Source organism: Macaca mulatta, chromosome 9, assembly GCF_049350105.2.
Source record: "Macaca mulatta isolate MMU2019108-1 chromosome 9, T2T-MMU8v2.0, whole genome shotgun sequence".
NCBI classification, from domain to species: Eukaryota; Metazoa; Chordata; class Mammalia; order Primates; family Cercopithecidae; genus Macaca; species Macaca mulatta.
The window spans coordinates 31,045,310-31,069,524 of record NC_133414.1 but is presented as its reverse complement, the minus strand read 5'-3'; the positions used below and the strand labels follow the sequence as shown (position 1 = coordinate 31,069,524).

At 41.2% G+C, this 24,215-nt stretch overlaps 1 protein-coding gene and 1 non-coding gene across 29 annotated transcripts in view; one reads left to right on the top strand and one right to left on the bottom strand.

The window, feature by feature from the left end:
• The window catches only part of LOC695267 (supervillin), a 271,952-nt gene that overhangs the window by 3,209 nt on the left and 244,528 nt on the right, over positions 1-24,215 (top strand). The window lies entirely within an intron of this gene.
• On the bottom strand, positions 21,915-22,016 carry LOC114670279 (U6 spliceosomal RNA). Its single transcript, XR_003719747.1, has one exon. It is a non-coding gene; the product is annotated as a U6 spliceosomal RNA (small nuclear RNA).

Sequence of the window (24,215 nt, the reverse complement as noted above, 5' to 3'; positions counted from 1 at the left end):
TTTGAGCTCAAGTTTACAAAATAGGACTTCGGCGTTGTCCTGAATGTACTTAAAATGTATTGCCTTCAAGGAAGATGTTTGCAGCTCTGGTGTGACAGTCAGGGACTTGGAATGTCCCAGGTAGAGGCAGCGAGGCGCGCTGATGACGGCGAGCCTGGGAAGTCAGAATGGCTGGGTTCAGTTGCTGCCTTCACCATTTAGAGGTCTGTAGCCTTGGACAATTTACCCAACATCTGAGCTTCACTTTCTTCTTTTAAAATATAAATCAAAGGCCAGGTGCCATGCCTCACACCTGTAGTACCAGGGCTTTGGGAGGCCGAGGTGGGAGGATGGCTTGGGGCCAGGAGTTTGAGACCAGCCTGGGCAACATAGTGAGACCCTGTTTCTACAAAATATTTAAAAATTACCTGTACTCTTAACTACTTGGGATGCTGAGGTGGGAGGATCACTTGAGCCCAAGAGTTCGAGCCTGCAGTGAGCTATGATTGCGTCACTGCACCCCAGCCTGGGTAACAGAGCTAGATGGCTGTCTGTAAAAAAACTAAACAAAGCAAGCTATGAGTAATAATAGTGCCTCCTGGTTTCAAACCATGAGGACTAAATTAGATAATTCATGAGATACTCAGCACAGTACCTAGCACATAGTTGCTATTCAACAAATGTTAACTAATGACGATGTTTAAGAACAGAATCCTTCCCTTCCTTCCCTCATCCAGAGAGGTAAAGTGGTTCATAGTTGCCCTGAACACCCTATTCTTAGTGAATATGGCAATATAGTACAGTCAGCAATTCCGCCTTCTCTCAGCAAGTTGGGGCTCAGGAAAGGTTGGTAGTGATGGAAAACGGTCCAGTCGCCCAAGGAGTTTACAAGGAGCTCCTGAACTGTAGAGCTTTTCTCCTGGTTTTGCCACTGTGTAATTCTGTGGCTGGCCTTTCAGCCACTTCCCTTTCTTTAAAATGTAAAGTGCAGTATTCTAATGGCCAAGATGGTAGGAATTTATTTAAAAAAACAAAAACCCAAACCAAATGAACTGGTGAAAAGGAAATATGTATTCTCTCTTCTCTTTCGCTAGCCATAAATGGCACTAAAGAAATGTAACTGCTTCTGTGAAAATTGTGCTGGCCTAATCCTGGGAAGAGGGACCATTTCCTTGGAAAATGTAATGTTTTCTGACAGTCTGTTTAAAGGTGAACCACCAAGTTGATCGAAGAGGAAGGAGAGTTTGAGACATAACATTTCAAAAATGTTTCCTTAAACATGGTCAACTATGTATGATCTGAAAGTTGCCAAACTAACTTCTAGATGACAGCATGAAGTATAGATCAGTTAAGCTGAACAACTAATGAGCAACCAGTATAGCTATTTCATATGTTAAAAAAACTTGAAAGTTTTTCAAATGAACAAATATACTCTCTATTGTATATACATGCAAGAAATATAAAATTGTATATTGTATCTATAAGTATACTGTATATCTAATTTCTTATAATACATCTGATCATTTTTTGCTATTTTATACCTCTTGATTTGGGTTTTGCTCTTTTAAACAATTGGTATGGACTAAAGCACCATAAAGAAACGTTATAATGTCATTATACACCACCCGATGTGTAGTTACCATGAACATTATCTTCAAGAAAGTGCATGGACAGGAGGACAGGGAAGGATTGTCATTTATGTAGGTTTTACATCTGGATATGATATGCAGCTTCTCCCACACTGGAAAATGAGCTGCGTGCATAACCAATCGGAGGCATGTAAAGAGTTAGGAGCAAGATCCCTGCTTTTGTGCATCTCACTCCATTTGTAGCCACTTGTTGCACTCCATCTGGGAAGAAAGAAGCCGCTGCAGGGCATGCGCCAGACCTGCGCTGGGCTGTCGCTTCCATTGTACGGAAGATGAACAGGCGGCGTTATTTTGGATCACATAGCAGCTTGTTCAAAAGCATCTTGCATTCCCCAGCTGTTCCACAACTTCTTCGCATATGGGAGAGAACTTGCCAGCTGCTGGGGCAACTGTACTTACATTTGCTGCCTTTGTTCAGTAAACAAGGAAGGTAAAAAGACAGGCGCCTTTGTTAAACTGTAGTCATTGTAAAGAGACTTATTTGTTTCTGTTATGTCAATGTTATTCCAGATATAGTCTGTCAGGGGAGGAGGTTTAAAAGGAAATGTCAGAATTAACATTTTTTTAATCCAAATAAATGTTATTTTAGGATAACCGGCATGTATAGTTTTTCCATATGTAAAACCTGAGGCTGCTTTTATATTTCGTTGCCTAACAAAGGAATGGATCTAATACCTAAAAATAAGTGTTTACTTAAAAATTGACATATGAATCAGATTTAATTCTGTACATTTTTCTATTGCATGAAATACATAAAAGTTACAGTGTGTCTCCAGACAGTGCTTTTGTGTTTTCAGAACATTCTGTTGGTTTTGCATTTGTTGGAGCTGGAGGGTACCTTGCCCACATCCTTTGTTTAATCAGTGAGAAAACTTCAGTTTATAAGAAGTTGTTGCTTGTCCAAGGTGGTTTGGCTAGTGGATTTAATTCAGCAAAGCTTCTGTCGAGTGTTTACAGTGTGACAGGCCTGGGAAACCTATAAAGATGAATAAGGGTTGGGCCCAGCCCTGGGTGGACTCTCAGTTCAGAAACAACAGACGTAAACAAATACTTCAAGTATGAGGGCTGGAGCAGAGGCAGCACCTTTTTGTTTTCAGAACAGTGTTGTAATCATGTCAACTCAAATAAAGCCAGAGTAGCAAGTTGCTGTGCCAGTAAGAATCGAGGAGCAGAATCTTGGGTACAGGAAGATAAGAGGAGGCATTACGTGGTTTATTGAATTTTAAGTACATGTCCCTAAAAAAGGTTTTGTATTGTGTCTCCACCTAGGCCTGCTTGTCTTCCAGTTCCTGGCCAGCACCCCAAAACATCTTGCCTTCCTAATTTTTGTGAATTGTGAATAAATGGCCCTCTAGTAGCTCCAGCATCAATCACAATCCTTTTTGGGATATTCAGTCAGTTTCAATCCCCGTTGTTCTATAAGAGTTTGTAAAATAAGCCAGAATTGCTTGGGCATGTATAAAACCCTCTGACTCCAAATCTCCTCTAAATCTTAGGGGTTCCTTGTACTGGAAACTGCTGTTGCTTCAGATCCCCTGATGATTCACGGTTGCTGAGTTGGGCCCACAATTCTAAGCCCTTAATCCACTTCTGGGCTCCATTTATACGTTCGTGTATCTCTTACTTCATCCTTTTTGTGCAGTAATAACAGATTTTTACAGTCTTTCAGTTTTCACTTGGTTTTACTGACGTTTTCACTTGAGACGCTCAAGAAGTCCGTTGGGTTCTTAGGGCTGATGACCCAGGGTTTCCATCTTGTAGAAGAGGAAACCAAGGCTTCACGGTTGAGAAACTTGCCTGGGCTAGGATTAGAAGTAAAATCTCCTGGTTGAAAGTTCAGCACTGCCCTCTGACTGGAAGGGTCAACTTATACAAAGCTGGAGGTTGAGTTTCATCTTCTCCTACGGCTTCATTGTGCATGCCCTGACTTCAGTGATCCTCACTAGGTTTTCCACCCAGGGCTTTCACTGGGATAAATCTCCCTTCCTTAGTACATTTCTCTGCACATTGCAGTTCTCTTAGCATCTTATTCTTCTTTTACATTTTTCTTTTTTAGAGACAGGATCTTGCTCTGTTGCCCAGGCTGGAGTACAGTGGTGTGATCATAGCTCACTGCGGCCTTTAACTCCTGGGCTCAAGGATTCCTCCCTCCTCAGCCTCCCAAGTAACTGGGACTACAGGTGTGCACCACCACGCCAAGCTAATTAAAAAAAATTGTAGAGAAATGTTGCCTAGGCTGGTCTCTAGCTCCCTGGGCTCAAGTGATCCTTCTGTCTCAGCCTCTCAAAATGCTGGGATTATAGGCAAGAGAAACAGTACCCAGCCATCATGTTACATTTCTAAGTCTTGTCTCTCAAGAGCAATTGCCAAGTTTTTTTGTTTGTTTGTTTGTTTGTTCTTTGGGACGGAGTCTCACTCTGCCACCCAGGTGCAATGGCACGATCTTGGCTCACTGCATCCTCCGCCTCCTTCAAGCAATTCTCCCGCCTCAGCTCCCAAGTAGCTGGGACTACAGGTGCATGCCACCACACCCAGCTAATTTTTGTGTTTTTAGTAGAGATGGGGTTTCACTGTGTTGGCCAGGCTGGTCTTGAACTCCTGACCTTGTGATCTGCCCACCTCAGCCTCCCAAAGTGCTGAGATTACAGGTGTGAGCCACCACGCCCGGCCAATTGCCAACTTTTAAACACGTGCATCCCTCTGTCCTGCTACACACACACACACCACACACACACACCCCTCCATATACACAGAGGCCCAGCATGGCTACTGCACCCACTATCCTTTTTCACCCAGCCCAGCTCCTTTCAGAAGACGACTTCACCTTTACACCATCAAACTTTTTCCTCCTGCTTAATGCCTTGGGATACTACAAAATTCTTGATGGATGTCAGATATAGGTGGATGGTCAAAGTTAGCCTGGTTCCTCTTTTTCCACAGGGGTACTGTTGGAAAACGATCCAGCTCCCCATGGTAGTGGTGACTGTGTTGTCCCCCCAACATCATGGTCCTTGGGGTTAGAAATAAGAGCCATTTTCCTGTAGGAGGAAGAAGGTGATGAGCGTGGTGGGGGAGGGGGACCTCCGTTGCTTAGGACTTCTCTATTATTCCTTACACAGCCATAGTACCACTCCCCACAAACATCCTGATACCGCCCCTCATCCCCAGACTTTGGCAACTTTCTCCTCCTCCTAGGACCCTTTGTTTGTTTCCCTCTTTGACATTCTTCCCCTCCTGCTCCTGGTCTGTTGCTGTCTCCCAACCACCTCCTGGCAGGCCTGGGTTTCAAGTGTCTTAGGGACACATTTGCCTTGGATGCCCTTATCTCCATCTGTCATTGGTGTTTAATTGCTCTCCACTCTCCAGCCTGCTCTTTGACTTGGGGTAAGTTTCCCCCTTGCAATCCTTTCTGATTACTTCTTTCAGCTTTCCTCTGGCCAATTCAGCTGCCTGTTCAGCTCTTCCACGCTGCTAGCTCACCCTTTGTGTCTGCAGTTTCCCAGGGTTTCCAATACATGGCTTTGTTTCTATCCAAGGCTGCTCTGCTCTTTCTCCCTTCCTTCCTTTCCTTCCTCGCCCTTTTTGACAGTGCTTCTTGAGGCTTGTATTCTTTTCCCTTTCAGTTTTTTTCTTCTTAACAATTTGCAAACCCTTCTGCCTTTGTTCTGAGTCAATCTCATTTGGCTGTCACCTTTGTTTAGTATAATAATGATATTGAATACGCTATCAAAGTTTTTATGTACAGGAAATTTTTGCTTTTAAAAAGGATTCTTTGGAACTGTAACTTGGAAATACCAGTTTTGAAACTGGTCAGGTCAGGGCATTTTAGAAGGTTTGAACTTTGGGGAAAATTGTTTGAAATTTATTTTGGCTGTCCTTGCCTGTGGCAGTACCTTGAAAGTCACTGAAACAAGCTTGTTTTGGATAACCTTTCCCTTGCAAGTGGAAATTGTACATACACAGAGCAGAATTCACGTTGACTTTTTTTTTCTTTTTCAAATCATATTTCTGGAAAATCTTAGAAGGGAGTTTGTGCTTTGTAGCCAGTCTAGGGTGGGTGTAACTCATGAATAATTGGACATATTAAGACTGTGCTAGACCCTTTTGATCAAAAGGCTCGCTAGGGATGCTTTCTACTTACGATCCTCTGTCCATGAGAATATACCAGAGAGTAGGTATTAGGAAATCCTTGACAGATTGACTTGATTAAGGAATCTTTACTTTTCCCCCAAAGCTGTGAACATAAGGGTTTACTCAGGGTCAGGAATAGAGTAGGATGGTAGTTGGAGGTTCTTGCCCTGCCTTGAGGTAGAGCTGCAGGCTACTGTTGGTCCTGAGCAGCCAGGGGGCCTCAGCAGTGTTTGCTGTGCACCCAGAGCCCTCCCACCTGGCAATTGTTCACCGCAAAAATATAAAAATATTGCTCTTTTTGTGACTTTTTTCTTTTCTTTTTTGTACTCACGACTTAATGCACGTTTCTCCTTTCTCTACTTTAAGTTCTGCAAAAAGCGAAAAGTTGTTTACCCAGGCCAAAATAGTTTGGTACTTTAATTTCCCCATTAAAAGGGAGCACAATTTTCTTGCCCCAGTAGATCTGGGACTCTGTTTATGGCAATGTTACTTATCCCAGGTGGTTTGGCTATTGCATGTAATTCAGCAAAGTTTCAGTTGAGTGTTTACAGTGTGACAGGCCTGGGGCACTTATAAAGATGAGTAATGGTTGAGTCTGCGGTGCCCAGGGAGTTTGAGTCCAGCCTGGGCAACATTTCTCTATAATTTTTTTTTTTTTTTAGTTAGCTAGTGTGGAGGTCCACACCTGTAGTCCCAGCTACTTGGGAGGCCAAAGAGGCAGAATTCCTTGAGCCCAGGAGTACGAGGCCACAGTGAGCTATGATCACAACACTATACTCCAGCTACTGTTAGTACAGACTGGAGCACACACAGACCAAGGGATCTTTGTTTCAGCAGTCTTCTTTAATTGGTGTTGCTGGACATAGAATCTTGATGTAACCATCAACTTCAGTTAACCTAGTCAAGTTATCCACCTATATGAACATTATTATGTTATTATTAGCATCTGAAGAAAGGTCTTTGAAATTGGAATTATGTAGACACAGGAAGTAAAAGTAATCAAACAGACTGTTGATTCTGTCATTGCTTTGTTCAGCAAACATTTGATAACCGTGTGTGTATGATTGTGCACGTGTGTGTATGCTTGGTATGTGTGTGTATGCTTGTGCACATGGACGTGTGTGCCCATTTGATGGTTGTTATTGAGACAATAGAGTGAAGCCCGCCTTCACGGAGCTTACAGTGGGGGATACATTTGTAAATAAACAAGCATAGGAATTGTGATGGAAGCACATTCTAGATGTCATGGAGGCATGAGAGGATGCCATGACGGTGGTGCTGCCACTGGTAGCATCATCTGTTGACTGTTCACTGCTTGCCAGGCCCTGTGCTGAGGGCTTTGAGGGCTTGATATGCTGTACTTTAATTAGCACTTTTTTTTTTTTGAGACGGAGTCTCACTTTATCTCCCAGGCTGGAGTGCAGTGGCATGATCTTGGATCACCACAACCTCCACCTCCTGAGTTCAAGCCTTTCTCCTGCCTCAGCCTCCCGAGTAGCTGGGATTACAGGCATGTGCCACCACACCTGGCTAAATTTTATATTTTCAGTAGAGACAGGGTTTCATCATGTTGGCCAGGCTGGTCTTGAACTCCTGACCTCAAGTGATCCGCCCGCCTCAGCCTCCCAAAGTGCTGGGATTACAGGCATGAGCCACCGCGCCCGGCCACAATTAGCACAGTTTTTTAAGTGGAAGCCTTGGTAGGTTAAGTACCTCAAATGAGGTATGACAATAAGTAGTCGAGTCTGGGTTTGGATTCAGATCCAAGGTCATAAACCTTTTGCCATAAATGACAGGATATATCAGTAGCTTCCCAAGTTTACTTTTCCTCCTCTAACCATCCCTATCTCTGCACATCAAGCAGGAATAAGGAAGCCTGGAGAGCCACTTGCTATAAAAGATATGTGGGGGCCAGGTGCAGTGGTGTATGCCTGTAATCCCAGCGCGTTGGGAGGCTGAGGCAGGAGGATGGCTTGAGCTCAGGAGTTTGAGACCAGCCTGGGCAACTTAGTAAGACCCCATCTCTACAAAAAATTAAAAAATTAGCCATGCATGGTGGCACACACCTGTAGTCCTCGATACTTGGGTGGTTGAAGTGGGAGGATCACATGAGCCCATGATGTCGAGGCTGTAGTGAGCTATGATTGCACCACCGCACTCCAGCCTGGGCCACAGAGCAAGACCTTGTTTCTAAAATATACATATTTTTATTTTTTAAAAAAGGATGTAGGTGGAGAGTTAGCCCTAGCCTCACTCTCTCCTATAAAGGATGTACCATGGGTATCTAGTCTAGACGGTTCCTCGGTGTCTGTAATTACGCATTTTCGCTGAGTATTCTTTATATTCAGTGTTTTGCCAACTCTGTTTCTAAAGAGGCTTTCTTTCCCCTCTGCTGAGCGTTACAGAAACTGGCCATCAGCCTGACTGAGCCCCAGAGCCCTCTGCCTCCTTTCTCAGCGCTGTGCATCGCAACCAGCAGCCTCTGGTTTCTGCCTGGATCCCCTCAGTGGTACTTGGTGAGGCAAGCGGCTCTATTTCAGGCCTGCGGAAGCGGAGAGTCACTTCCTCTTCAGGATCGGTTCTTTAAATGAACCTCTCGTGGAGGGGAAGCCTGCCTGCTAGGACACATCTGTGTGCATGAATACAGGCTCTCAGAAATCTCATCCTCGCTTTCAGCAGCCTGCTGGTTACACTGCTCTTATCTCCCCTTCCCTGCCTTTTAAGGACTGCAAGGCTCTGTGGTTCTGATAAGACCCAGTTATGATCCTGAAGAATACTGACTGGACAGGTTGGAGGAAACCTATTACTCTTGAAGGGAAGGAGAGGCTCAAAGAGGGCATGAGATCCTGCCCTTTTCCAAAAGGACCCAAGAGCAGGTCCTCTGCAGGATGAATCGCCCTGAGGCTCTAGGAGAAACTTTGATAAGCATGCTCTTCCTTAGCGCTGTGCCTGTCCTGTTTCCTGCTCTTGATAGCAGGCAAGTAGAAAGACGGACCTCTGACCCTGAACTGTGTGCCATCATGAGGAAATTCCACCTTGAAAATTTAGAAATTTAGAGGTGAGCATGCATGCTTTTTTTTTTTTTTTTTTTTTTTTTTTTTGAGACAGCGTCTTACTCTGTCGCCCAGGCTGGAGTGCAGTGGTGTGATCTCAGCTCACTTCAACCTCTCCCTCCTGGGTTCAAACCATTCTCATGCCTCAACTTCCCGAGTAGCTGGGATTACAGGCATGTGCCACCACACCCAGCTGATTTTTGTATTTTTGGTAGAGATAGGGTTTCGCCATGTTGACCAGGCTGATCTTGAATCCCTGACTTCAAGTGATCCCACCCGCCTCAGCCTCCGAAAGTGCTGGGATTACAGGTATGAGCCACCTTGCCCAGCTGCTCATCAGTTTTTAAGTCCAAAAATAAGGCTAAGAACTTCCTGGAAAAAATTGATAGACCATGAACTCAAGTGAAGAGACAGCTTACTTCAACCAGAGTTAGACGATGTCCATCCACTTCCTGAAAATGAATTCAATATTAGACTTTGAAATAGGATTTATATATTTTTTTTCATTCTGACCCCAGAATTATCCAATTATTTTTTAAAAAAATAGTCACCATGATATATCCTGACATTGAGTTTCCAGGAAAAAGAAAAACCATATTATATGCTTAACAAGAAAATTATATGGTTGGAAGATATTTTGGAGGATTATTTATGTAAACCCAACATCTGTGTGTGTGTGTGTGTGTGTGTGTGTATGTGTGTTTTAAATCCTCATTAAAAAAGAATGAAAAGCTTTCATTGCATGGCATTTTTTTTCTATACACTTGCTTCTCACTGTGTTGGAAGAAGGCGCAAGTTAGTTATAGCAGGCAGTGAAAGCAGTTTATTTTTTTCCATGAACAAATTGGTTCCATCTCTTGTATTTAGGCTTCTTGAAAAAAAAATACAAAGAGAGAGAGAAAACAAAAAACTCAGAAGAAACTGTAAGCTTATTGTGGAAAACTTCTGACTTTCATTTTGAGCACAGATACTAGTTCTAGGTTCAAATAGTAGTATCCTTTATCTGTTTGTAGAACTTGGTAGGTCTACAATTTATAAACCCATTCATACTTCCTTTGCCCCATACCCAAGTCTCCCTACACACAATGTCTTCTCCATTATTTTCCATTTCAGCTAGAAGTTGGTTTTGAAAAGTTAAGTGCTGTGTTTGCATAATCTTCACCCAACCCTTTTTCTCCTGCAAACTTTTTATCTTCTTTGGTTGCCAAATTCACACGCATTGCTTGTAGTTACCCAACAATGGCTTTTGTTTCATTTTTTCATATGTTCTCAATGGTTTTCCCATTAGTTTTGGTTCTAGGGACAACTAGGAAGAGTTAATGAGTTGCAGAAACAGGGAAAGTTGCCTCGATTATATGTAGGCTTACTGAATTAGTTACCATCACCAAGTGTAGGTAAATAGGAGAATAACTATTTAAAAGATGAGAAGAATAGATTTCATAGTAAGAGAAGTTTCCTCTCTCAAGATGTTCCTCTTTTTCTTCTTCCTCCTTTCCCTCCTCTTATTATATAATAGTAATAATTATTATTCCCTGAAGCATTGTTCACAGTCTGGTGGGACAAACAGTTGTTGCTAAGAGTAATGCCTTCTTAACAGTGAATACTGAAAGTTTCAGTTCAAGTACTAGAAAACGACTTGTAATGAATAATCACAGTTTAAATTTAAGTGATGCTTAATTATACATTTACTTTTTATTTTTTTTGAGACAGGATCTCACTCTGTAACCCAGGCTGGAGTGCAATAACACGATCTCAGCTCACTGCAACCTCTGCCTCCTGGGCTCAAGTAATCCTTTCACCTTAGCCTCCCCAGTAACTAGGATACATTTATAATTTTTTGTTTTTTAACTTTTTGTCCAGTGGCTGGCTAATTTTTTAATTTTTTGAAGAGACAAGGTCTCACTATATTGCTCAGGCTGGTCTCCAATTCCTGGGCTCAACCGACCCTTCTGCCTCAGCCTTTCAAAGTGTTGGGATTACAGGCATGAGCCACCACTCCTAAATGTATAAATATTTATAGAGGACTTTTATGTACAGGGCATGCTGCCAGGATTTTCACTTATCTAATGTCATTTAATCACAAATACCATGTGAAGTAGGTAGTATTATTCCCATTTCACAAATGAGCAACATCAAGCCTCGAGAGGAAAAATGACTGGACACAGTCACATATCTAGGAGTGACAGGATTGAGATTTAAATCAAGATCTTCTGATTCCAGGGTCACATTCGCTTCCCAGCCAATAAGTAAACGGCAGTGATGTTACCAAGGAGGTCCTATGTGTGTATGACAGTGGATTCTGGAACTCAGCTTGAATGCTCATGTGGTAGAATTTTAAGAACAAAACTGTTAAATTAGGGTTGGAGTTTTTAGTGCCTCTAAATTGGATTTGGAGACTAGAACTCAAGTATCTGCCTGCTTTTTGCTGAAAATATTTATTGTACAAGTCTGTACCCAACTCGTGAAAACACCAGGTTTTTATTTTTGAATGTGCACATCTTCCAAAGGCCGGTTTGGTGCTGAATTGGAAAGAATTCTAGTTCTCAGAACCTGGAAAATGACCATTACTCCTGTTTTCTTTCTTTCGTTCTTTTTCTTTAAACAGCTTTATTGAGGTATAATATTATCACTGTTTTCTTAACTTAGCTTTTTGGAAGAAAGTTTGGGTCAATGTTAAGCCAAAATTTCTTAACTTTTAGGGCTTTTTGATATGGTCTTGCATAAGTTACTCAAACTCTCTCACTTCTTTATTACTCCCAGAGAAATCTTTTCAGTAGAAATTTGGGAAATTTTGCATTTTAAAAACTCGTACTTGCTGATGCAGTTTTTTTTTTTTCTTTTTCTTTTTTTCTTTTTTTTTTTTTTGTTTGAGGTATAGTCTCACTCTGTTACCCAGGCTGGAGTGCAATCTCTGCAACCTCTGCCCACAAGGTTCAAGCGATTCTCCCGCCTCAGCCTCCCGAGTAGCTGGAATTACAGATGCGCACCACCACACCCGGCTAATTCTTGTATTTTTAGTAGAGACAGGGTTCTGCTATGTTGGCCAAGCTGGTCCCGAACTCCTGACCGAAGGTGATCTGCCTGCTTCGGCTTCCCAAAGTGCTGAGATTATAAGCATGAGCCACCGGCGCCCAGCCTGGTTTATTTTTTAAGGTTAGCTTTCCTGAAAATGCCTTCTTCTGTAACTCCTGGTTAGCCTGGAAGCCAGACACAAGAGTGCTAGTTATGATGATACCAGTAAGATGCCAAAATAAAAATTTGCCACAAGTCAACCCGGATATGGACTGCTCATTAGTATAGAGCAGGCGTCCCTAGCAGTATTGAAATATGTGACTGTAAATTTGTGTTTCCTTGTGCAGTTCTGTCAGTTTTTGCTTCATGTATTTGGATGCATCGCTATTATTAAGGTGAATAAATACTTAGGATCCTTATGTCCCCTTGAGGAACTGGTTACTTTATTGTTATGAAATGACCTTCTTTAGACCAGCTGATATTCTTTGCTGTAAATTCTACTTGTTATTAATAAAGCCACTTCAGCTTTTTTTTTTTTGGATTGGTGTTAGCATGGTATAACTTTTTCCATCCTTTTACTTTTAACCCCCCCCTTTTTTTTTTGCTTTATTTCAAGTGCATTTTTTTTTGTAGACAGTATACAGTTGTATCTTTTTTCCCCAGGATGAAAATTAAGTCTTTTAATTGGTGTATTTAGATTACTGACATTTAATGTAACTATTAATATAGTTAATTTTAAATCTGTCATCTTGCTATATGTACTCTATGTATCTTGTCTATTCTTTATTCTCTTTTCCCTGGTTTCTCTGCCTTCTTTTGCATTGAGTTTTTTTTCTTTTTCTTTTTTTGTAATGATTCCATTTGTCTCCTTTGTTGGCTAACTAGCTATATGTCTTTGTTATTTTGTGGTTACTTTATGATTTACAGTATAGTCTGGGCATAGTGGCTCATGCCTGTAATCTTAGCACTTTGGGAGGCTGAGGCGGGTAGATTGCTTGAGGCCCGGAGTTTGAGACCAACCTGGCCAACATGGCAAAAACCCCATCTCTTCTAAAAATACAAAAATTAGTGGGATGTGGTAGCACATGCCTGTAGTCCCAGCTACTCAGGAGGCCGAGGCATGAGAATTGCCTGAACCCAGGAGGTAGAGGTTGCAGTGAGACGAGATCACACCACTGCACTCCAGCCTGGGTGACAGAGTGAGACTCTGTCTCAAAAAACAAACAAACAATTTACAGTATACATCTTTAAGTTATCACAGTCTACCTTTAAGTGATATTATATCACTTCACATATAATATAAGAACATTACAATAGGATACTTCCATCTTGACCTTTGTGTTATTGTTGTACAGTTTACTTTTACATATGTGATTAACTCCATATAAATTATTATTGTTTGAGAAGTCACTGCTCTTTTAAAAGCTTAAATAATGAGAAAACTCTTATGTATTTACCCAGGTAGTAACTATTTCCACTGTTCTTTATTCCTTTGTTATATCCATATTTCTACCTGATTTTTTTTTTTTTTTACTTAAAAGAATTTACTTTAGCATTTCTGTTATATAGGACTTCTGGTGATGAATTCATTCCATTTTTTTTATGCCTGATAAATCCTTATTTTGCCTTTATTTTTGTAAGTAAAATGTGCTAATTAATTGTACAATTGGAGCTACAGCTTTATTTTTGGAAGCTATTTTTGCTGGGTATAGAATTATAGATTAACAATTTTTTCTTTCTAGTTCATTAAAGATTTTGCTTCACTATTTTACACTTGCATTGTTTTTGACATAAAATCTGCTATCATTCTTATCTTTTTTTGTTTATGTGATATGTCCTTTTTTTCTAATTGCATTTAGTATTTTTATTTTGGAAAAAGTGAAGTCTCACTGTGTCATCCAGGCTAGAGTGCAGTGGTGCAGTCATAGTCCACTATAGCCTGAAACTCTTGGGCTCAAACAGTCTTCCTGCCTCAGCCTCCTGAGTAGCCGGGACCACAGGCACATGCCACCACACCCAGCTGCCTTTTAAGATGTTTTGTTTGTTCCTGGTTTTAAGCAATTTGCAACGTGCTTTGATATATGTTTGTTTATATTTCTTGTGCTTGGAGTTAAATGAGCTCCTTGAATCTTTGGGTTTATATTTTTATTAGGTTTGGCATATTTTTTCAGCCATTATTTCTTTAAATATCACTTTCTATCCCTCTGTTCCACCCATGTGGAATCCAACTATATGTGTATTAGGCTGCTTAAAGTTGTCTGCACAGCTCACTCGTGCTTTGTTCAATTTTTTTTTTTTTTACTTTCTTTCCTGTTTTTCATTTTGGACATTTCTATTGCTATGTCTTCAAGTTCAATAGTCTTTTCTTCTGAAATGTCTGCCTGCCATTAATCCTATCCAGTGTACTGTTCATCTCATACATTGTCGATATTGTTTCCAGAAATTTGATTTGTGTTTTTATATATTCATATCTCTGCCTAAAATCTTGAATATTTGTACTTGTCTGCTAATTCTAATATCTTTCTTAATTCTTGATCAGTTTCAGTTGATTGACATTGCTCCTCATTGTGGGTTATATTTGCCTGCTTCCTTGCATGCCTGGTAATTTTTGACAGGATGCTAGACATTGCGATGTTATATTTTGGGGTTATGGAAATATTGTTGAGCTTTGTTTTGGGATGTAGATAAATTACTTGGAGACAGTTGATTCTTTTGTCTTACTTTCAAAGTTTATTAGATAGGACTGGAGCAGTGCTAATTAGACAGGGCTAATTATTCCTTAAGCCATTTATGCTGCATGTTCCATTATTGGAACACTAAACTTGTGGGAGTTATTTATATCCTATTGCTTAAGGTCATCACCAAGGTCGGATTTCTCACACACACAAAAATTTGCAACCTCCGGCATAAATGGGTTAAGCAACATCTTTCTGAGTACCCAGTGCTCGTGAATTATGAATTTTCCCATTCTTTGTTGTTTGTTTGTTTTGAGACAGAGTCACACTGTTTCACCCAGGCTGGAGTGCAGTGGCATGATCTCAGCTCACTGCAACCTTCACCTCCTGGGTTTAAGCAATTCTCCTGCCAGCCTCCCCAGTAGCTGGGATGACAGGCACCTTCTACCACGACTGGCTAATTTTTGTATTTTTAGTAGAGACAGGGTTTCACCATGTTGGCCAGGCTGGTCTTGAACTCTCGACCTCAGGTAATCTGCCTGCCTCGGCCTCCCAAAGTGCTGGGATTACAAGCATGAGCCACCATGGCCAGCTGAGTTTTTCCATTCTATCAGGTGGAAACAGACACTATTTTGCATCAGTACCAGACACTGTTATCTCCAATCTTTTCTAGTGTTCCCCCACCCACTCAGGCACACGTAGTTTGCTCAAAACATGCACTGACTACTCAAAGATAAATCTCTGGACTTCTCTGTGTGGTTCTCTCCTATTGGGTACTTGGTCCTGCAAATTCTAATGGCCTGGGTCTCCCCCAGACTCTCAGCTCTGGGAGTCTGCTGGGTGATAGCCTAGGGCAGTCATATTGCCTGGAATCTGAAAATCCAGATTCTGTCAGTAGGTTTCTGCTAGGGTCTGAGATTTCTAAGAAAGTTTTAGATGCTGTCAATGCTCTGGAAAAAGACTGTTTCGAGTAGCCAGGGCCCCTAAATATTCAACAGATGTGTAATGTAAACCACATATGTAATTTTACATTTCCTAGTAATCACATTAAGAAAATTAAAAAGAAACAGGTTATTTATTTTTTTTTTTTGAGACAGAGTCTTGCTCTGTTGCCCAGGCTGGAGTGCAGTGGTTCGATCTTGGCTCACTGCAACCTCCACTTCCTGGGTTCAAGCGATTCCCTTGCCTCAGTCTCCCAAGTAGCTGGAACTACAGGGATGTGCCACCACGCCCAGCTAATTTTTGTATTTTTAGTAGAGATGGGGTTTCACCATGTTAGCCAGGATAGTCTCCATCTCCTGACCTCGTGATCCACCCGCCTCAGCCTCCCAAAGTGCTGGGATTACAGGCGTGAGTCACCACACCTGGCCAAGAAACAGGTGACATTAATTTAATTATATATTTTCTTTAACTCAGTCTACCCAAAATGTTATTTCAACATGTCATCAATGTAAAAATATTAATATGACATTTTTTCTTAAATTTTACAGTAAGTCTTGAAGTTTGATATGTATGTTATAGCTACCAGATACTACATTTTTATCTGAAATACTTGGTCTGTATTTAGCTTTTATAAAATTTGTAGTCGAAAAAGTATATTTGTTAACCAAACCCCAAATACACAGGTTGTCCAGCAACTGAACTCAGCATCAAAAAATCATTCTCCATGATGTTTGCATTCAACTTGACAAAACTGGTTCATCTTTTTGAGACGAATTAATATGATTTTTTGAAACAAAAAATATCAATTTCAAAGCTACATCTGTTCAACTTAGGCAAATTCGCTAACTCTTACGCCAGCTCAGAATTGTTAACATTAAATTCAAAGGAGTATTGCAAAAATGGAAAAACTAACTCTAAATTTATCAATATCAACAAAGTATTCCTCAACATTTTCTTACGGATTTTGAAGGCAATTTAGATAATGCTTTTGATTTCAGTGAAATCACCCACATATTGGTTCAAGTTACAAAAATGCATGAAACCATTATTTTTTACTTCTCTTATGAAAAATGTCAGTTTTGACATAAATTCTCCTGCCTGTCTAGCTAGGTCACAAATAAGTTTTTCCTTTCCTTGGAACTTTAAATTTATCTCTTTCATATATAGTGTGATATCTGTGAAAAAAACATAAACTACACTGCCTATTTTTTTTGGCGGGGGAGGGAGTCTCGCTCTGTCGCCCGGGCTCGAGTGCAGTGGTGTCATCTCGGCTCACTGCAAGCCATTCTCCTGCCTCAGCCTCCCGAGTAGCTGGGACTACGGGGGCTTGCCACCACACCCGGCTACATTTTTTTTATTTTTTATTTTTTCATTTTTAGTAGATGGGGTTTCACTGTGTTAGCCAGGATGGTCTTGATCTCCTGACCTCGTGATCCGCCTGCCTCGGCCTCCCAAAGTGCTGGGATTACAGGCTTGAGCCGCCGTGCCCAGCCCATGCTGCCTATTTTTGCCTTCATTGAGTATTCGGCAAGCATTCTTTTTTTTTTAAAGAAAATCTTGCATTGTAGCTAACTGTGCAGGGAATGTTTGTAAAAATTCTTTGTGATTCAACCAGAGATCACTGGCAAGGAACACATGATCAATCATTTCTGGTTTTGTATTTCTTTCAGCAGTTCCATAAACTGGTTCAAGAATCCAAGATGTTTTATAACTGGCCAGAGTTATGAGCTGAGATGTAAAAAATTATTAAAACAATTTTTTGGCCATTTAATTCTGATTTTGAGTGACGAATTTCATTGATCTGTTTTTGACCGCTGAGGGGAGATGGCATCAAATTCAGTATGTTTTTGCTGAAATTGTCTGTTAATATTTTCTGCCTTATTATCTTTGACTTTTTATGTAACACACAGCTTTCTCCTTTTGCTCTGCCACAGCAAATTACAATTGCCATTGATTATGTCGCTTATTGCTTACCTTACTCTCGTGTCTCTTTTTCTCTTTACTGTTCTGATTGTATTATTAATTTTTGTATCTCCACTGGATTTTGAATCAGTCCTAAGATTTTGGAAAGTGTCTCTGCGTTAGGACTGCTACAAAATTTTCAAAGTGACAGATTAGAAAAATTGACCATATTTATTTTATAAACTAGAGAAACAATGTAATTGTATCTTAATTAAAGCAAGTATTTTAATATGATTGCCAATTATGATTTACATAGTTATCACCATAACTTGTACTGTCTGTGTAAAATATTCAGGTGAACACATTACAGTGTTACATCAGTGTTTAGAAAAAAACATTTAAATGGAAACACTTTATTGACACCAAGTAGATCAGTGATGCTTTCGTTTGTAGACTTATCTGCTACAATGCACCAAATAATATTTTAAGCAATATAGTATTTAAAGTGAAATGTAGTTCTACAAAAGCAATGCATTAATGTTTAATGGAACATATTTTACATTGCTTCAGTTTTTACATTTAAATAAGATCACTTGAAATTAATTAAAAGTTGACACTCAGTTCCTCAGTTGCATTCGCCAACTTAAGTAGCCATGTGTGCTCTTTGGTTCTTGTATTGGACGGCACAGGCCAGGGGCTACTTGCATTTGAACCTAGGGACCTTGTATCAATAACTAGATGGTTGCTCACTTTTCTTGCCCAGCAACTACATCTTCCTTGCCTTGTCCCACGGCACTCAGGAATTGTAGGAGTTTAGCAAATGAAGTCTTGTATAATTAAGTGGTCTCTGAAGGTCTCTTGATGACCATGACTCTTGGACAAAGTCCCACTGTGCTAGGCCATTAGGACAAGTCTGGGGACAACTTCTGACTCCAGGGACAGTCTGTGGGTTGTAATAGGGGTTAGCTTGGGACAAGGCCAAAGCAGAGTTTATAGGTCAACTGCAACTACTCTTCCTCTTCCCATGGGTTACTAACCAATGACTCAAGAGCAGTCTGGCTTGAACTTAGTTGGACGGGAATGTTGTTGGCAGAGGTAGCATTCTCATGGCTCTGGAAGGAGCAGGTTTCATTTTCACATCAATCATGAGAGTGTTAGGGGAAAGCTGTCCCTTAGTGAAGTTGGCTAGGCAGGTTTTCAAAAATCCATCTCAATTAATCTTCATAGGCTATGAAATTATACCTGAAAAATATGAAGAAAATGGAATGGGTGATTTGTGTGTTGAATACAAAATAATGATATAAGGCATTCTAGAATTTAGAAACCAACTTATGAACCAAGATGTTTCAGAGTGGGTAGACTTACCTTGCCTGGACCCTGATTAAACTCCTCTTTTTTTGTTTAAAGTTCAATTTATATTCTGACCATTTCTTTGTTTAGAGATATATTGCTTTGGTTCATATATTTGTACTGCCTTCACAAAATATTAGGGGTGTTTACTTAGATCTTAGGTTTCTCAAGTCTTTTTCTTCCATCCTTTCCTTCCTTCCTTCCTTCCTTCCTTCCTTCCTTCCTTCCTTCCTTCCTTCCTTCCTTCCTTCCTTTCTTCCTTCTTTCTTTCTTCTCTTTCTCTCTTTCTCTCTTTCTTTCTTTCCTTCTTTCTTAATTTCAGACAAGGTCTTTCTCTGTCACCCAGGCAGGAGTGCAGAGTGGTGCAGTCTTGACCTTCTGGGCTCAAGTGACCCTCCCGCCTCCGCCTCCTGAGTAGCTGGGACCACAGCTGTGTGCCACCATGCCCAGCTAATTTTTAATTATTTTGTAGAGATGAGCTCTCACCATGTTCCCCAGGCTGCTCTTGAACTCCTGAGCTCAAGCGATTCTCCCACGTCAGCCTCCCAAAGAGCTGGGATTACAGGCATGTGTCACCATGCCCGGCCAAACCTTTTCCTTTTGTCCCTGATTCTCTTAAACTTTCTTTTGTCTCCCAAACTCTTGCTCTGTGCTTTGTACATTGCTGTATGTTCAGATAGAGCTTAATCTGTAGTTACTCATCACTGCTGATTCATAAAATACAAAGTGTGCTTTAGTAACACTGAATAGTATAGTCTAGAATTCTAAAAAAGTTGAGAAAAAGATTTTGTCCTCCATATTTTCTGTTTTTTTCTATTGCTCCACCTTGTATTAGAAATTAGGAAAGGCTCATGGTGAATATGTCCAATCAATTCACCTCACCTCGTGATGTTTCTAAATAAAATAATAAAATCTGAACCCATAGTCTTCGCCTTTTTTGAAGTTTAAGTATTGTTTCATCTGTGTCATTATGTAATTTCAAAGTGCCTTCCGGAAAATCCCTCGGGATGGAGATGACTCAGGATAGCCTTGCGCTGGTTTGTTATGGGGCCATCTAAATGAATGAATGGCCCTCTGAAATGGCAGCAACCAGCCTAAGCTGCCTGGGTTCCAGTCCCAGTTCTGACACCATCTAGCTGAGTAGCCTCGGCCAAGTAACTTCCCACTCTCTAAACCTCATTTTTCTGTCTACACAAGGTAGGAATTAGACGATGACGCTGCTTCCCAAGCCTTCCCACCCAACATTAGTGGCCCTTGAGATATCACTGATTGGCTGCTTCTCCAATATATCCATGGAAATTGGAGAAATGCTGTGTGCTGAATTCTATTCCATATTTGGCTTCCAAAAGCTCATAAGCACGTTAGAGACTGCAAGAAGCCTTGAAGTTAAGAAATCTGCTTAACATTGTTAAACCTAGCATTTTCTAAACTCTTTGAACTGGAAACTCTCCCTCTTTTGGAGGAAAAGCTTCAAGTATATTGGAGTATCCTGTTGTACATAGTTTGGGAAATGCTGGAGTAGATCAGTGGTTGGCAGATAGCAGCCTGCAGGCCAAATCCCTCTTGCCACCTGTTGTGTAAATAAAGTTTTATTGGAACACAGCTACACTCATTCATTTATGAATTGTCTGTTTGCCCCAGAATAGCCAAGTTGCAGAGTTGTGAGAGAGACCTGTATGGCCCATACTGCCTAAAATATATGTACCATCTGGTTATTTACAGAAAAAAAACAATCTGCTGACTCCTACACACAGGATTATTTTCAAAGTGATTCATGAACACGGCTGAAAAAATCAGATCGTGGAGGAATGTTGTAAATGAAAAGCAATAGCTTTGTTCCAGAAGCAACACATTTTTAATGGTTCCTGTTAAACTTCTTTTAGTGGTTATTACTAATAGTTGTATAACTCCTCGCTCAGCCGTTTCTGATGTATGTGCTTTGGGTTGCCTCTGTTTGATAGACCACGTTCACATGCACACACACACACACACACAGAGGCATGCACAACTTCTTAGTTTTATCAGTACATGAATTCCTCTCTTGATTACCACTGCAGTTTTTTTTTTTTTTTCTTTTTTGAGATGAACTCTTGCTCTGTCTCTCAGGCTGGAGTGCAGTGGTGCCCTTGGCTCACTGCAACCTCTGCCTCCCAAGTTCAAGCAATTCTTCTACCTCAGCCTCCTGAGTAGCTGGGATTACAGGCACCTGCCACCATACCCAGCTAATTTTTTTGTATTTTTAGTAGAGACGGTGTTTCACCATGTTGGCCAGGCTGGTCTCAAACTCCTGACCTCAAGTGATCCACCTGCCTCAGCCTCCCTGTGCTGGGATTACAGGCGTGAGCCACTGCACCCAGCCCTACCATTGCAGTTTTAATGTTCATAAACCTCTGTATCTTGTTGCATCTGTTTCCTACCTTTTATCTTAGGTGCCAAATTTTATAAGATGAAGAGACTAGTACCACTAGCCTTCCGCATTCCTCTCTTTTCCTCTTGTCCATCTTTCAGCTTTTCTTGGCTATGTCTTTATTTTTACAGTGTTGAGTCTGATAACATTTGCCTTCTCTATCTGGAAATATTTTCCTTGCATTGCCCATTGGGCGAGTCTAAAGATTGCAAGCTATCTTAGTCCCTTTAGTGTTGCTGTAAAGGAATACCTGAGGTTGGGGAATTTATAAAGAAAAGAGGTTTATTTGGCTCACGATTCTGCTGCTGGAAGATTGGGCATCTGGGGAAAGCCTCAGGCTGCTTCCACACATACTGAAAGGCAGAGAGGAGCTGGTGTGTGCAGAGATCAGATGGCGAGAGAGAAGGCAAGAGAGAGAGGAAGAAGGTCCCAGGCTGTTTCTAATAACCAGCTCTCCTGGGAACTAATAGAGTAAAAATTCACTCCCTGTCTCCCCACCCCCCAAAGAGAGCATTAATCTATTCATGAGAAATCCACGCCCATGACCCAAACACCTCCCGTTAGGCACCGCCTCCAACATAGAGGATCAGATTTCAAGCAGGTTGCAAAGGGTCGAATATCCAAACCACAGCACAAGCCAATGAGCAGTGTTAATGTAAATACTGTCTATAGCAGAGCCAAGTAGTGCTTGCTGTGATTATACTTCCTTTTTTTTAATTCTAATATCACGACTGCCGCATCACTCAAAGTAGATAGTTCTTAATATCTTTTTCTTTAAATTTTTTTAACTTTTATATTTTTATTAAAATATATTTAAAAATTGGAACACTTCATGAATTTGCATGTCATCCTTGCGCAGGGTCCATGCTAATGCTCTCTGTATCGTTCCGATTTTAGCATATGTGCTGTAATCCACCCGCCTTGACCTCCCCAAGTGCTGGGATTACAGGCATGTGCCACTGTGCCCAGCTGCTCTAATATCTTTTCCAATTGAGTTCATTCTGCTCATTTTTACCAGTTGCTCTAAATCATGGCACTTTTTTTTTCTTTTGAGACAGAGTCTTACTTTGTGTCACCCAGGCTGGAGTGTAATGGCGTGATCTCAGCTCACTGCAACCTCCACCTCCCGAGTTCAAGTGATTTTTGTGTCTCAGCCTCCTGAGTAGTTGAGATTACAGGGTGCACCACCACACCTGGCTAATTTTTGTATTTTTAGTAGAAACGGAGTTTCACCATGTTGGCCAGGCTGGTCTGGAACCCCTGACCTCAGGTGATCCGCCCGCCTCGGCCTCCCAAAGTGCTGGGATTACAGGCGTGAGTCGTGGCGCCTGTCCAATCATGGTGCATTTGAACCATGTCTCTCCTGCATTTTGTTGGTGGCATTTGTTTTCCCTTGAGATTATTAATTAATTAATTTATTTATTTATTGAGATGTAATCTTGCTCTGTCACCCAGGCTGGAGTACAGTGGCACGATCTCACCACACTACAATCTCCACCTCCCAGGTTCAAGTGGTTCTCCTGCCTCAGTCTCCCCAGTAACTGGGACCACAAGCGTGTGTCACCACGCCTAGCTAATTTTTGTATTTTTAGTAGAGACGGGGTTTCACCATGTTGGCCAGGATGGTCTCGAGCTCTTGACCTCAGGCGATCCACCCCCTTCGGCCTCCCGAAGTGCTGGGATTACAGGCGTGAGCCACCACGTCTGGCCCCCTTGAGTTTTTTATTGTTTTTTTTTTTTTTGGTGTGTGTGCCTTGTTGAGGGAAGAATTGTGCCTCCTTGACTATTTCCCTAAAATCCTCTAGTTTCTAACCCATTTGTCTATTGCTTGAATAAATGATTCTTTTTGAAGACATTCTTTGTGGATTCCACTCACTGATGTCCTAATGGCTTCCTAGATTTGCAGTTGTTGATTTTCCTTAAATTCTAGGCTTTGTTCCACCATGTGCTGGATGCCACATCTCTCTTTGCCTGTGTTTTACATTCATTTTTTTTGAAATATGTTTAATATTCTCAAGTGACTTATTCCGATTGAGGCTCGCTTTCGGAGTCTTATGTGTTTGAAAACATCTTTGATTGATATGGGTTTATAGGCTTGAAATAAATTTTTCTTTAACCTTCAAAAATCTTGCCGTATTGTTGTGGATTTGAAAAGGCACATGCTGGTCTGTTTGTTATTAACTGACTCTTTTTTTCTTTTTGAAAGCTACTGGAGTTTCTTTTTTTCTCTTTATTCCTCAATATTCTGCAATATTTATTAATACAATTATATAGTAATTTGACAGTGAATGTCTAAATGTGAGTCTTTGCTCATTTATTGACTTTGGTAGTCAGTGGGTGTATCAGTCAGGTTCTCGTCACACAAAAATCACACAGAAATTTGAACAGGGAAACTAAACAATCATTAATTTGTAGTAGGGGATTAACTACTCAGAGGAAAAGAGAACTGAAAGAATACAGGAATGGTTGGCTGGGTGCAGTGGCTCACGCCTATAATCCCAACACTTTGGGAGGAGGCCAAGGCAGGCAGATTGCTTGAGCCCAGGTATTTGAGACCAGCCTGGGCAATATGGTGAAACCCTGTCTCTACAAAAAATTAAAAAATTAGCTGGGCATGGTGGCACGCACCTGTAGTCCCACATACTCGGGAAGGTGAGGTGGGAGGATTGCTTGAGCTCAGGAGTTTGAGGCTGCAGTGAGCCATGATCACACTCCAGCCTAGGTAACAGAGTGAGACCCTACCTCAAAAAAAAAAAGTTAGAAAGAATATAAGAGTGACCCATATATTGAGCAGCTCCTCCCTCTAGGGCTGAGACAAGATCGAGTTCAGAAGCGGCTGCCTCTTGTGCACCCCCAAATCTGAAATTCAGATCTCAGGGCATGGCTTCATGGCCCATTGAGGCAGCACAGTTTGGGGAGGAGCTGCATGCTAGCCCATGTGGAATACCGCTTGCTCAAGTGTTTAAAACACTGCTAGGAAACCACCCACCTACTGGGTGCCTGCAAGCCTCGCTGGGAGCCTGCTGGGTGCTGGGAGTACTCACTGCTGGAGTGTCTGCCAGACTTACCGGGAACCACCTGCAGGGTGCTGCCAAAACTCACTGGGGTGACACTC